We start from the raw sequence: 15,030 nt of genomic DNA, 5'->3' as shown, positions 1-15,030 counted from the left end.
TGTTAGATTATATGAAGCCACCATCTAGTCACAATTTTTAACTAATGTTTCCATGTGGACTGTACTGTAGCAGGAAAGAAGACTTCCATATGATTTTAAGGGATGTCTTTATGTACTTGAACTTAATGGAATTTAATTTGTAAGAGCAAGACAAAATGTAAGCAATGCCAAAGTTAGTATACAATAGGAAAAGGAAAAGAAAACAAAGGAAAAATAATCAAAGATGTCTAATAATATTATAAAATATAACCAGTGACTAGGAGAGTGTAGGGGGTGCAGACCACATTGGTTCTCCACCTCTGAGGGGTGTCACCCCTTCCAATGGGGTGACACCAAAACGCCAGGTCCTCCCTAGTGACCAGCAGCCGAGCGCTGCACAGTGATTTTATGCAGTGCTCGGCTCCCAGTCACAGAGAATGAGCCAGCAGTGAGGGGAGAGTCACTGCATCTCTGGGGTGTGTGCGAGAGGCCACACACCTGTCTCTGTCTCTTTTGGATGCATGGGCCTTAGGGACGCACAGAAGGTAGATTTGCTGCACTGAGTGTCACCAACCCCAGTGACACCACTGAATACAAAATATATATGATCTATTAATCCGAATCTTAAACATATCATTCATAACAAAATAGAAGCACATAAAATAACAATATTGATAAACAATTATGTGCACGCCAGAAAAAAGTTGCTTATCAAATAAGATTTACTCAAATAGGATTAAAGAATGGTGTCAGGTAGGTTTTACAGTACACCCAAGGCACTGTCATAGGAGTCAGACAAGTGTAATATTCATAAATACATTATTTTAAAACAAATAATCATAAAAGAAACAATATTTTCAGTTGAAGATGATAATAAAATGCCCTTATCAACCACAATTCATCGTTGTTAACCTCAGATAGTGGTAAATAGAAATAGGTTAATGAACTGAAAAAGGTAATTATCACTAAGATTACTGGATACTGCAAAGCTGTTAAAATGAATAAACATAGAGCTGTTACAAATGAATATAACACAAGTTATTACCAACGCTAATTTCCTATATCTAGTAGGAGGTGTGAAAAAGAATGTTTAATCCCATAAAATAAATCTATACATCCTAACAAATGGCAAGAGTAAAACTAAATTCATAGCAGAAGAATCTACAGGTATGTAAAAACGGATTGGGTATGACATGTTGACAGTCATAATATCATCGTGTCAACAGTCATAATATCATCGTGTCAACATGAGAATATCGACATGGTCATAACGTTGACGTTGACCATGTTGACATTCATCATGTAGACAGTGATAAAATGTTGACATTTAGAATGTTGATCTATTGTCCCTTGTGGCCCAGCAGTGACTTACCTGCTCCCGACGGCTGTAGCAGCTCCAACACACCAACAGTCATGTGACTGTGACTCCTGGTTCACACCTCCTATCCCAGCATTCCAGTAACTAATTCTCCCCTATCCCTAACTTCAATCCTTAATGTTAACCCTTGCTCTAGTACCTAGCCCTAATGCCCCCCCACCCCAACCCACAGCCTAATGATGATGAATAGACCCCATAGAGAGCTAGTTAATACACTGGTATATATTTACATCTATTTGCAACATATACACAGTCACACACAAGTTGCACAGACATAACATTAAAACCACAAAGGTAAAGTAAATCACATTGATCATCTCGTTATAATGGTGCCTGTCAAGGAGTGGGATATATTAGGCAGGAAGTGAACAATCAGTTCTTGAAGTTGATGCTTTGGAAGCAGGAAAAATGTGCAAGTGTAAGGATCTGAGCGACTTTGACAAGGGCCAAATTGTGATGGATAGATGACTGGGTCAGAGCATCTCCAAAACGGCAGGTCTTGTGGAGTGTTCCCAATATGCAGTGGTTAGTACCTACCAAAAGTAGTCCAAGGAAGGACAACCAGTGAACCAGTGACAGGGTCATGGGCAGCTAAGGCTCACTGATGCGCATAGGAAGCGAAGGCTAACCCATCTGGTCCTATCCCACAGAAGAGCTACTGTAGCACAAATTTGATAAAGTTCATGCTAGCTATGATAAAAAGTTGTCAACAATCTCTTCTTATAGCATTGTACCCAATAATGTCACTTACCAATCACAATAGATCAATGTCATATCCATTAATAAATCCTTATAATCATATAATAAAAAATATCAGCTTCAAATATATACAAACACCACAAGGGCATAGCTACAATAGGTGGAAGGAGTGCAGCTGCTATGGGGTCCAGAGCTGAGGGGGTCCCATCAAAGTTACATGTGTACATTTTTACCATTGATTGGTACATACTGTAGGGATCCTTACAAACTTTTGCTATGGGGCCTTCACATACCTACTTATGTCCCTGAAACGCCATACAGGACATACCAGTCTTCCAATTTTATATCTAATCTTAGTTATACCTTTTATATATGATTTGATTTCACATTTTTTTAAAAGTGGTCAGATTCCTTTATCTAGGCAGGTGAAAAATTAAATATAATATTCCTGATATTCTGGGACATTGAATTGTGATCGTTAATTTGAACATGTGGAAAATATTCAGTGGGTCCATCTTATTATCCCCAGGAGAAATATAAATGTATACTTGGAATTTTCCTAAACTGCCACATATAACTTTATACTAAAGGGAAAAGCCTTGAGTTCATACCTAATATATTCTACATTTATACAGAGTAATTAATACTTCTTTCAGTTCCCTCTCCAACCCCCTGCATCTCACACTACCTACTTCCCTCCACCCACCCCCTGCACCTCACACTACCATATACCCTCTGCCAGAGCCCTGCCCTCACACTGCCTACTTCTCCCACCCCCTGGACCTCACACTGCCTACTTCACCCAGCCCATGCACCTCACACTACCTGCTTCCCTCGCCCATCCCTAGCACCTCACACTACCTACCTACTACTACCTCTCATCCACTGCACCTCACACTGCCTGCTTCCCTCACCCATCCCTAGCACCTCACACTACCTACCTACTACCTCTCACCCACTGCACCTCACACTGCCTGCTTCCCTCCACTCCACCCACCCCCTGCACCTCACACTACCAGGTTCCCTCTCCCAAAGACCTGCACCTCACACTACCTGCTTCTCTCATCCACCCCCAGCACCTCACACTGCCTGCCTACTACTACCTCTCTCACCACCTGTACCTCTCATTCCATTTGCGGAGTTGGAGCTGATAGAGTCCGACTTCTCCTGCTCCTGTTTACCGGCTGGCACTAGGGCTCCGCGAGCAGCTCAGCATCCTCCCTCCAGGCTTTGGACTTGATGCTGGCTGTGAAGCAATCACAGCATGCACCAGCAGCCAATCAGATGCAGCAATGTGGCTGCTTCTGATTATCTGCCGATCCGCAAGCCGTGATTGGCTAGCGGCTGGTACCAAATTTAAAGGGCTACCACTGATGTTTATTTAATTGGCTGCCGGTCCGTGATTTATTCACAAATCACGAGCGCCGCCAGGTTTGTACTGTGGCTGCATCTGTCCTGGCTTTGGGTCCAGTCTCCCGATGCTCGGTCAAACCAGCACTACTGCTCTTTAGCTCCCAGCGCCAACTGCCAAGCGAGAGTTAGGAACTTAGGACACTGGCTGAAGTGGCGGTATGGCATACTGCTGTATACCGCCTCACTTCAAGCCCTGCTTTAATATACAATATAAACTACTGAACTAGATATTATTTTACCTCAATAGTTGTAAATATATGAGTTATACACACATATACTGTGTATATATATATATATATATATATATTTACTTTAACCCTTAACAAGTATGTGACATGCACAGTACCCAGACAAATGCCTTATTATGTACCTCTTATATATACAGTAAGTATATAATTGCATTATTTATCACAGATATGACATTCTAACGTCTTGCAATATAGTGAAAAGTATTCAGTGTACAGTACTATAGTATATATCAAAATATGAATATATAACAAGTGCTTTTCTCTTGCTACCTGCCTTTCATTATTGAGTACAGATGGATTGGGGATCCTCTAAGTGTGTTTTCTCTGTTTCCACCATTCTAGTATCTATGGTTTATCCGAACATATGGAAAAGGCTTTCATAGACTGTACAGTGCATGCAGTAATAAAGATTGCACATCTTCATGGGAGATTTCTCATGAATCATAGGTGCAGAAGAGCTCTTCTCCACTGCTTCCTGGATGTTATCCGTGTGCACTAAGAGACGTGTAACCAGATCTAGTGACATGTCAATATCTAAACTCCCTGTCCACAAACTTGTGTAAAATTCAACAAGCCGTGATAATCTGATGACTGTTATGAGTAAAGCAGGACAGCCCTAGAAAATAGAAACCTCTACTTATGTCTCAAATTACACTAAAATGGACATGGTGAAGGAAGATCTCCCTCCTGCTCAGCTGTGAGGAACACATTTGGTAATGAGTAGTGTCAAACGTTTATGTCTATAACTCAAGAACATCCATAATATGCACTATATGTTATTTAAATCATTTTTTACCTACTAAACTATTTCTTCTGTAAAAACAATCCTAATTTAATCATCTGTTATCTATTTCTAACTCTGAGCATATGCCATGGAACTCAACTGAGGTGTTACATTATCGGTAATGACACTGTGGAGATGATGTTAACATGTATATATTTAAAAAGGAAAAAAGTTATCTCAATGTAAGCTTGCAGACCTCCGTGATTTCAGACTACTAACACGTATCCTATATTGAATGAAGGACAGATGTGAGTTTCATAGACATGTGCATACTGTATTTATGTAATACCAGCAACTGCCCATGGCTTTGCCCACGATTAAATCGCTTCTGCCAACATTTTTGTAATTGAGATTTTCTAGTTGTATTGCTTTGCATAGGGGCCCCGTCACAGGAGTGGCTCACATGATCAGCCGCACTATACACAGAGGCGTCACCAGGTCTGGTGTCACTCCATATACCCCTGCATGCCGGAGGCATGCCATTCCGAAAAGTGGGTGTGGCCTATATAAAGGGGTGTGGTCTCACTGGTTATCCTGATACATCACTCAGGGGGCAGCCTGCACCATTGGCTCCTCTTCTATGACAGGAGCCGGGTTCCAGTGCTGCCATCAGAAATGGTGAGGCCCGGTACTGACAAATTCGTCAAGGCCCCCCCCGCCCCGGGGTATGGGGCAGTGGTGGGCGAAGCTGTGGATGTGTATCTTTCTCCCTGGTATTCATGCTGACTAGATGTGACTCCAAGACTCTCCAACATGCTAGCCATGCAGAGCCTATACAAACACCGCAAGTGCACTATAGCTCCACTGCTATTGTGTGCGGGCATATTGCTTACATTCGTCGGTGCAATTACTGCTCAGAAATTAGGTATATTTCAACGCCCAGCAATACCCCAAAGCTCCAGGATGCTTCTATATGCTACAGTTATACCTATCATATCTCTGTGTCTTATGCTACTTTTTGTTCTACCTGTTTCAATTAACCTAACAACTAGATAAGCTGTTCCACGTGTGGACTAATCGCCACCAGGACCAACAACTGCACAACACATTCAACATCATATATACCTTGGCCAAGTGTACTGCCTGCTGGTGGCTAAATTGTCTGGGGGACTACTACATCCAGCATCACTGCTGCACACTGCACTGTCACTGGATCCCCACACACCTATCGATAATCTACTAATAGAGGGGGTCCATGGGCAGTCTCCATCCTTGCCCCCTCCTCTCTAGCCAGCGATGCCCATGCGCATATAGCTGGCAAACTGGCTGCAGCACCATTTCTCTGGGGATTTGTGCAGCGCTGCTGACACAGGACTCCGGAGAGGTAAGTATTAAAGAACTTGGGTGCAGAGTGGCTGGTGTGTGCTCCCCTGTACTGCACACCCTGCACCCATTATAGATAGCCACTCATTGGACGTGATCACTTTCCTTGAGCGAAAATAATTGCAAGCCAGTACTCTCCCTGGCTATATGCTTTTTGGGACTACCATATCTGTCAATTTTCAATAATCACCAAAAAGGAGGTTGAGCAGTCCAAGCCCCACCCATTCCCCTTTCATTGATATTTGTGTATATAAATTACATTTAAAGATATAAACTTCCTTCTGCTTGGTATCACCAATTGCATCTGCCCTTAGGTGATAATCAGCACAGGTCCTGTATTGCTGTCTAAAGATTATGGGCACCATTATGGTAACTGCTTAATAAATTAATATAATATATTAGAATTAGCAATAGTAGGGATCCATCTGACGTAGCAAATGGGTTCTCATATTTGGTCAAATATGCGCTAAGAACCTCATTTGTATAACCTTCTGTATAGTGTACACTATATTTCCCTGTATATTGTGTATTTAGGGTCAAATGCAAGAAAAATATCAAAAAGAGCACACAAACCAAAGATTAGTCCTGAAAAACACACTCCAGCATCATTGGTGAAAATTCCAACTATGGGGTACAGTATATACAATTACCCGCGGGACTTCTCCCGCGAGTAATTGAGGCTTGAAAGTCCAGCGGCGCGGGGTTAAGCTATTCAATAAAATAGCTTTTTTCCCGTGCCGGTAAATGTGCCCTTGCTCGCGGGAACACACTGTTGCTGACGTGCGCGAGGCCGACAAGGGCGGCTTCGTGCAGCTGTTACCTCGCACCTACATGAGGTGCGAGGTAAAGCACGACAGCGGGGGGCTCGCGCGCGGGGGCTCGTGGACACCCGCGCGTGGAGTCCCCATTAATTGACTCACCACCAGCGCAACAATTAGTCGCGGGGTAAACCCCGCGGCTAATTGTATATACCCCTATATATCACATTTGTGTCTCTAATTTAAATCAATCTTTGGATACAAATGATTCACTGCTTTTCAAACTGTTTTATTAATCACCTAATTTATTTGTCTACCAATCAATACTAAAATGAATTAACACTGTACTATTTTTGCTCTATATATTTCTGTCGGGTTGGGAATGTGAGACCGACAGTCGGGATGCCGGCTGTCAAAAGACCAACAGCGGCATCCCAATGCTCAAAATCCCGACAGGAGCTAGGTAACTATCCTAACCCTTCCCCCTTCACCCTCTAACCCTAATCTTTATTTTAATTTTATTATAATTTTAATCACATTTATTATTATTTATTATAATTATTATTTTTTTTATTAATTTAATTAAAACTACATTTCACACATTGTGGTTACCATTATATATACTATGTATCATTTGATAGTAACTTTATTTATGTTATAAATTTTGTATCTATTTATCTACCATTTATTATTATCTTTGTGGCCATGAATGGTTAAATTAAGTCCTTAGAATAGTGTGACTTCTATCTTCACCTATGGAACATGTATATTTGTCTCTAACACTTCCTCCTGTTCATTATATATTACTTAAGTCTCCTGCCCCTTTGGGATTGATTATACATGATTATACATGTCTATTTATAATTTTATATCCTTTTAAGCGATCTATTACTTTTATTACTTTTATATGTACTTTCTTGTATATACAATATGTGATGACCTATTCCCCCCCCCCCCCCACCAGCCTGATACAAGCCTGCAGCTTGGTCCTCCCAAAATCGTGTACTATTTACAGCCTGCTTTCTGGTGTATAAGGGCGGGAGGTGTTTCTCCTGCTCAGCACCACTGCATGTGTGTCAGTGCATTGGGACATATTATAATGTAAATGAAGTATTTGTGCATCACATTGTGCTGGGGACAGAACTGCATGTTGGACATTACTATGACCTTATATAAATGGGTCTGACCATGTTGTGTTGCTGTGTGTAATATGTAGGTAAACTGTGTATACAAGTGTTTGTGCCTATCAGTGCATGATATCCCTAAAGCCTGATATGTTACGTATGAGATGCATATGACATATATAATGATTTTGTTATGTGTGTTAGGTATGCAGGGGTAGACATCCCCCTCAGGAAGTTACAAAGCTGATAACCCTCTCTAATCTGAAGACAGGAAGCTATAATCAGCTGGAAGGCCTCTGACATCACAAATGACAACAAGGGGTTAACAGGGACCTTCTATAGCCCCAGGGGAGCCAGCCCTCTTATCAACATGATTAAGTTTTCTTTGTACCAAAGTGGACATTGCGACACTGGCCAGCACTGATATCCACAGGGGGGAGCAGGGAATGATATGAGCACTGACTGTACAGAGTATTCAAATTACCCAATAGGTGTCACCAAATCATGGGAAAATTAGAGTTTTCATAATGGGAAGTGCAAGGGGTTTTGAGAAGTGCTGATCTGAGATCGGAGTTTAGTGGCGGTCCTGAGTGGCTGGGCAGGAGTTCGGAGATCCTGCCAGTCTGCCTGCCAGGGAGCCAATGCGTGCACACCAACCGGAGCAGTCCCATGGTGTGCGACTGGTGTGCTAGTTGGAGCTAGGTGACTGGTCGGCAAACCCTGCTCTTGGTGAGCAGAGGACCATCAGGCCAATCGGCCGGGAACCACAAGCCGCAGACCTGGCTGTATGGAGAAGGCCCGGCGAAAGATACGCCACCAAGGCGGGTAAGCAAACCGGAGTAACTGTCCACCTTTCTAACACTAAAGGGGCCTCTGCTGTAGGGACATGTGTCTGGGTTCCCCAACATTAAGCTAATAATACTGGCATATCTGTATATATTTGTATAATAGTGTGTAGTTGCTGTTTTTACATGTAGAAGTAGTGTATATGTAAAATAAAGGTATCGTTATACCTTTGCTATTGTGCCATTTCCTGTGCGATCTAAAGGGACTCATAAAGGACCTGGGGTACTGTGCGAGAGAGAGCTATAACCTTTCTCAAGGTGGCGAGAGGGCGAAAATAACGCACGCATAAACCCGGGATCCTCACATTTGGTGGCAAGCATTGGGATCGCACAGCCCGAAGGCGGGAGAGCTAGGGGTTCGTATCATGGTATGACCAGGCTCTGAATACACAATAGCCAGCAACTGGCCAGTATTAGCTCACTTTGGAGGGAACCAAAAACCATAATTCATAGCAGGGGGTGCCCAGAGGTAGTGAAAGAGGAACAGGTGTGAGGACACTAAGCGGGGGGCAAAGTTCTGTTTGAGTGTTGGCTTGTCCAGGGGGGACACCCTGCAAGCAAGAGAATGGAAGAGTGTGCCGTGTCCCAGAAACAGAAGAAGATGGACTGAGGGGGTACCGCAAGTGATGCAGACCAAAGCCCTACTGCCACGTGAGTGTCGGCTTGTCTGGAGCTGACATACAAAGCAACAAGGGAACGGAGGAGTGTGCCATATCCCATCACAGAAGTGCACAAAGAGAGGCCGGAAGTGCCTCAAGCCTCCCAGGACAGTAAAAGTTGTGGTTGAGGAATCCGCATGGTGTCGTCTGGCTGAGGAAAGGGACCTAAGAAGTCCATCCACAAAGATGCAGCCCATTCGGGAGTATTGGGATGAAGTGTGTCAGTGGACTCGCTTGTGGACAGGAGCTACTACAGAGGAGAAAATGGAAAACCTGATAGATAAGTTCATGCAGTGTAAAAGTGGTGCTGCAGAAGATAATCTGCTGGATACGTTGGAGTGGAAACAGTTCATGACAGAAGTAAGTAGCGCCACGTGCCAGATATGGCAGAGAAGCCAGGCCGCTGAGGCCCGAGCACCAGGGCCGGATTAAGGCTATGGGGGCACGGGGCACATCAGACAGGGGGCCCTATTACAGAGGTAGGCAGATGAATTATCTCTCTCTCACTCTCTCCCTATATAAAATATGTATTTTGTTACCATATAATGTGTGTGTGTGGGTGTATGTTCTGCCGTATATGCTCCCAGATGGTATTACTATACCCCTCACCCCACATAGTGAGCCTGATTCGGAGGTAGGTGCAGTAAGGTTACCAACGAGTGACACATATTGGAATTGCACGGAGATCTATGCAATTTCAATAGGTGTTCCTGGGCGTGGACTTAAATGACGATGGGCGTGTTGGTGTCAGATGCAGTTTCACTGGCACTGCCGCAGACATTGTTGCTCTAATGTCTGATGGTGCAGTTGATGTTCGATTGATGGTGCTTCTTCATGTGCGCATCGGCGGATTTGTTTTGCGGCCGGTGGGTGTCTCAATAAGGTGCCTACCGACCACGGCATTAGCATCAAGACACTGTAGTGGCTGTGACTTTGTCACAGCTGCTACTGCAGATCCATCCACCTCTGAATCAGGCCCAGTATTGCTACAGCCCCACCCCATCCCCCAGATGGCAATAATATACCACCCATAATATTACTGCACCCCACCACCCAGAAGGCAGTAATATCCCCCCATAATATATCTGCACTCCCACCCCACCACCCAGATGGTAGTAATATACCCCCCATAATATATCTGCACTCTCACCCCACCACCCAGATGGTAGTAATATACTCCCCATAATATTAATACACCCCCCATCCCATTAACAGTACCCCCACAGATAACATTAATGCACCCAACCCCCAGACTGTATTAACATACACCATACACCTTCTCATTAACTGTACTTACCTCAGCAGGAAGATCATATGTCCTGGTTTCAGCAGACTGTCACTGCAGAGCTCGGAGGAGGAGAGAGACAGGCTGCCGTACACAGACAGGGGACACGAGGGAGAGAAGAGGACTGACTGGTGGGTGGAGACTAGGGGAGGAGAAGGCTAAATGCAGGGTAGAGTGGGGTAAAGGGGCGGGGCTTAATGGAGGCAAAGGGGCGGAGTCTCTGCCAGGAGGCCTCAGAGGAGAAAGAGGCTTGCTTACTGCAGCGCACACAGCCCTGCCCGGTACACTGATATCTCTGGGGGACCCCCCTCCCAATCATCGCTTACCTCTCCCCCCCTCAACCCTTACCCCTGTGGGTGGCAAAAAAAAAAAAGATATATATTTATACATATACAAACTCACGTATGTACACACACATATATATATATATATATATATATATACAGTCAGGTCCATAAATATTGGGACATTGACAGAATTTTCATATTTTGGCCTCTATTCACCACCAGAATGGCTTTGAAATGAAACAAACAAGATGTGCTTTAACTGCAGACTTTCAGATTTAATTTGAGGGTAATTACATCCAAATCAGGTGAACGTTGTAGGAATTACAACGGTTTCTATATGTGCCTCCCACTTTTTAAGGGGCCAAAAGTAATGGGACAAACTAAACAATCCTAAATCTAACTTTCACTTTTTAATACTTTGTTGCAAATCCTTTGCAGGCAATTACAGCCTGAAGTCTGGAACGCATAGACATCACCAGACGCTGGGTTTCATCCCTGGTGATGCTCTGCCAGGCCTCTACTGCAAATGTCTTCAGTTCCTGCTTGTTCTTGGGGCATTTCCCTTCAGTTTTGTCTTCATCAAGTGAAATGCATGCTCAACCGGATTCAGGACAGGGGATTGACTTGGCCATTGCATAACATTCCACTTTTTATCCTTAAAAAACTGTTTGTTTGCTCTTGCAGTATGCTTCGGGTCATTGTCCATCTGCACTGTGAAGCGCCGTCCAATGAGTTCTGAAGCATTTGACTGAAAATGAGCACATAATATTGCCCGAAACACTTCAGAATTCATTCTGCTGCTTTTGTCAGCAGTCACATCATCAATAAATACAAGGGAACCAGTTCCATTGGCAGCCATACATGCCCATGTCATGACACTATCACCACCATGCTTCACTGATGAGGTGGTATGTTTTGGATCATGAGAAGTTCCTTTCCTTCTCTTCTCTTCCCATCGCTCTGGTTCAAGTTGATCTCTGTCTCATCTGTCCATAGGATATTGTTCCAGAACTGTAATGGCTTTTTTAGATGTTGTTTGGCAAACTCTAATCTGGTCTTCCTGTTTTTGTGGCTCACCAATGGTTTGTATCTTGTGGTGAACCCTCTATATTCACTCTTGTGAAGTCTTCTCTTGATTGTTGACTTTGACACATATACATCTACCTCCTGGAGAGTGTTCTTGATTTGGCCAACTGCTGTGAAGGGGTTTTTCTTCACCAGGGAAATAATTCTTTTGTCATCCATCACAGTTGTATTCCGTGGTCTTTCGGGTCTTTTGGTGTTGCTGAGCTCTCTGGTGCGTTCTTTCTTTTTAAGAATGTTCCAAACAGTTGATTTGGTCACACCTAATGTTTTTGCTATCTCTCTGATGGATTTGTTTTGATTTTTCAGCCTAATGATGGCTTGCTTCACTGATAGTGACAGCTCTTTGGATCTCATATTGAGAGTCGACAGCAACTGATTCCAAATGCAAATGTCACACCTAGAATCAACTCCAGACCTTTTACCTGCTTAATTGATAATGAAATAATGAGGAAATAGCCCACACCTGTCCATGAAATAGCTTTTGAGTTGATAGTCCCATTACTTTTGGCCCCTTAAAAAGTGGGAGGCACATATTGAAACTGTTGTAATTCCTACACCGTTCACCCGATTTGGATGTAATTACCCTCAAATTAAATCTGAAAGTCTGCAGTTAAAGCATATCTTGTTAGTTTCATTTCAAAACCATTGTGGTGGTGAATAGAGGCCAAAATCTGAAAATTCTGTCAATGTCCCAATATTTATGGACCTGACTGTATACTGTATATATATATATATATATATATATATACACATATATATGAATATATATATATACACACACACGTATGTACATATATATATATATATATACACACACACATATATATTATACATATGTATATATATATATATATATATATACACACATATACATATATATATATATATATATATTTATATATATCATCCACTCTGCTTGTACTCATTTTTATATAGTATAATTATAATTGGAAGTAGCAGCAAAAGGAAAAATAAGCTGACTTACCAAACTGTCTGTTGGTTGCTGCGTTGCCAGTGGGACTGCAAGGGAAAGTGTTTGTAGTGGGCGAGGTGGTTCTGCTGCAGGCCTATAGTTGCATGCGGGAGCCAGTTACTTCATGCTCCCTGCCCTGGCTGCGGACTGTAGTCACAGTGTTGCTCTTCTCAGGCCGGGACGGCAGGCGAAGAGCTGGTGCCTGGAGCAGGGTGCCAGTCATTAGCCCAGGCCAGTACAAGACTGCCAGACCAGACCAAGTGACAGCGGTAAGGGGGGGTGTTGGGCAGCTTAATATTTTTTTTTTATTTTGCCTATTTGGACGAGCAGACAGACCATTCAGTGTCTATAGAACTATTATGTGGTAAGGCCCCATTTTGTGTCCCTGAACTGTGCGGCCCCTCTGAACCTCGGGACCCGGCACAGGTTTACCCGCTGTACCCCCTGTTGCCGGGCCTGTACAGGGCATAGAGTGCTGCTCAACACAGAGCAGCAGCAGTGCTGGACCCAACTACAAAGTTTTCTACAGGTCCAGGGGGGCCCCTTGTGAGAGGGGGCCTGGGGTTACTTGCCCCCTTTGCCCCCCCTTAATCCGGCCTTGCTAAGCACTGACTAAAAGGGTTCCTGGGAAGGAGCCAGTGAAGAGAACCCAGAGGGAAGAGGAGATGATGGTGCCACCTGGGTGGATGACTGAGGGGTCCACTGCAGGGTTGCAAGGTGGGGAGACAGAAGAAATGCTGGGGGCCGAATCCAGCCATCCATTACCAAAAATAAGTCTGGAGTACCTAATTGCAGAATGGCAGCTCCGCAGCCACATCCCCATCCAAGGCTGCCCACATGGCACTCTTATCCGATGGGTGCATGATCAGCAGGACAATCCAATCAATGCATTCAGTGTGTATAGGAAATGGGTCCTTAGTCCAGGAGAGCTGAACAGTGTCTTGGAGCAGCTGCAATGTCTCCTACAATGTTTTGAGGATGCTGAAGATGAAGCAGCAGCACAGGGACAGCTGAATTCCCTGAGGTGGCTGGACCAGCATCTCAGAGTGGAGGAAAAAATGTGTTGCCTGCAGCAGTTTATGTCCACTGAGAAAGTTGCAGAGTCAGTTGCCCCAATGACCCCAGAAGAATTATCAGAACTGTTCCCATTTACTGAGTTGGAAGATGGGTAGTTTGCTACAGAGTGTCAGTACTATATGGCAACAGGGCTCTGTGACTCACAAATGCCCCTGACATCAGAGACTGTAATTCTGGCAGAGCAGAATGTGGAAGGGGATGTCTATTCCCATTATGCAGGGTGGAATCCTAATGCAGTGGTCCTGTGCAGTTCTGATGGGCAGATGCAGCTGGAGCATGGAGCAGAGCCTGAGAAGGGGTTAAGTGCAGTATCAGAAAATACCCCCATAGCAGACCATAACTCAGAAACTGTGACTATTAATGCTGAAGTTCCAATGCATGAGGCAGAGGAGAAGGAAGTACAATGTGGTCCTTATCCTCTCAGCTCTGTTAAAAGCCCTGAGCAGATCTATGAAGCAGGCTCAGAGGAAAATGCAACTGGAGTGGGGATTAGAGGAGACTCTGATCCGATGGGGGATGAGGAGGATCCCACGGGCAGTATACTGAATGAGGAGTTTGTGCAGAAGCAGCCACAAGATGCCAATGACTAATTATTGCTTCCCAGCTCTGTGCAACTGAGTGAAAGGGATGAAGCATCCGGGGCCGTGATGGAGACACCAGCAGTCCAGCCCCAAAGTAACATCCAACCAGCACTGCAGCTGGCCGGGCTTGGGGAAGAGAGAGCAACAGTGACCAAAATGGAGAACACCCCAGGTGAGACCCAAGTTATTAATAACTGAGGGGGTAGAAGAGGTAATAGGGCCAAGGAGGGGGTAGAAGCTTTTGAGGGGGGAGCATGGGGATAAAATATGCAGAAACTCCCTGCTCCCCTGCAGCCAACTTTAGCCCTGTTATTGGATGCAGAGAGAGACCCCCAGCCATGGCCTACCCCTGGCAGACTCCCTGACGTGGGCCATGTGCCACAGATAATGATCCTCCCTGATGCGCCAGAGGCGATGGGAGTGAAGCCCCAGAAGGAGGAGGGGGAGCAGGGACGAATCTCTGAAGTGTGGTGCACCCCAGTGTGGGAGGTCCGGGGCCGCGCGCCCCCCCTCCCACGAAGATGCCGGTAA

The 15,030-nt window shown here is 44.4% G+C and overlaps 1 pseudogene; it reads left to right on the top strand.

Annotated features, from left to right (window-relative positions):
* Nucleotides 1-14,508, top strand: part of LOC148506714 (uncharacterized) — a 31,802-nt pseudogene extending 17,294 nt beyond the window's left edge.
* Nucleotides 14,509-15,030: the final 522 nt, after the last annotated feature.

The sequence above is a fragment of the Taudactylus pleione genome, unplaced genomic scaffold (genome assembly GCF_031769625.1).
Source record: "Taudactylus pleione unplaced genomic scaffold, aTauple2 ptg000397bl, whole genome shotgun sequence".
Classification (NCBI taxonomy): domain Eukaryota; kingdom Metazoa; phylum Chordata; class Amphibia; order Anura; family Myobatrachidae; genus Taudactylus; species Taudactylus pleione.
This window is presented reverse-complemented; position numbering and strand designations above follow the sequence as displayed.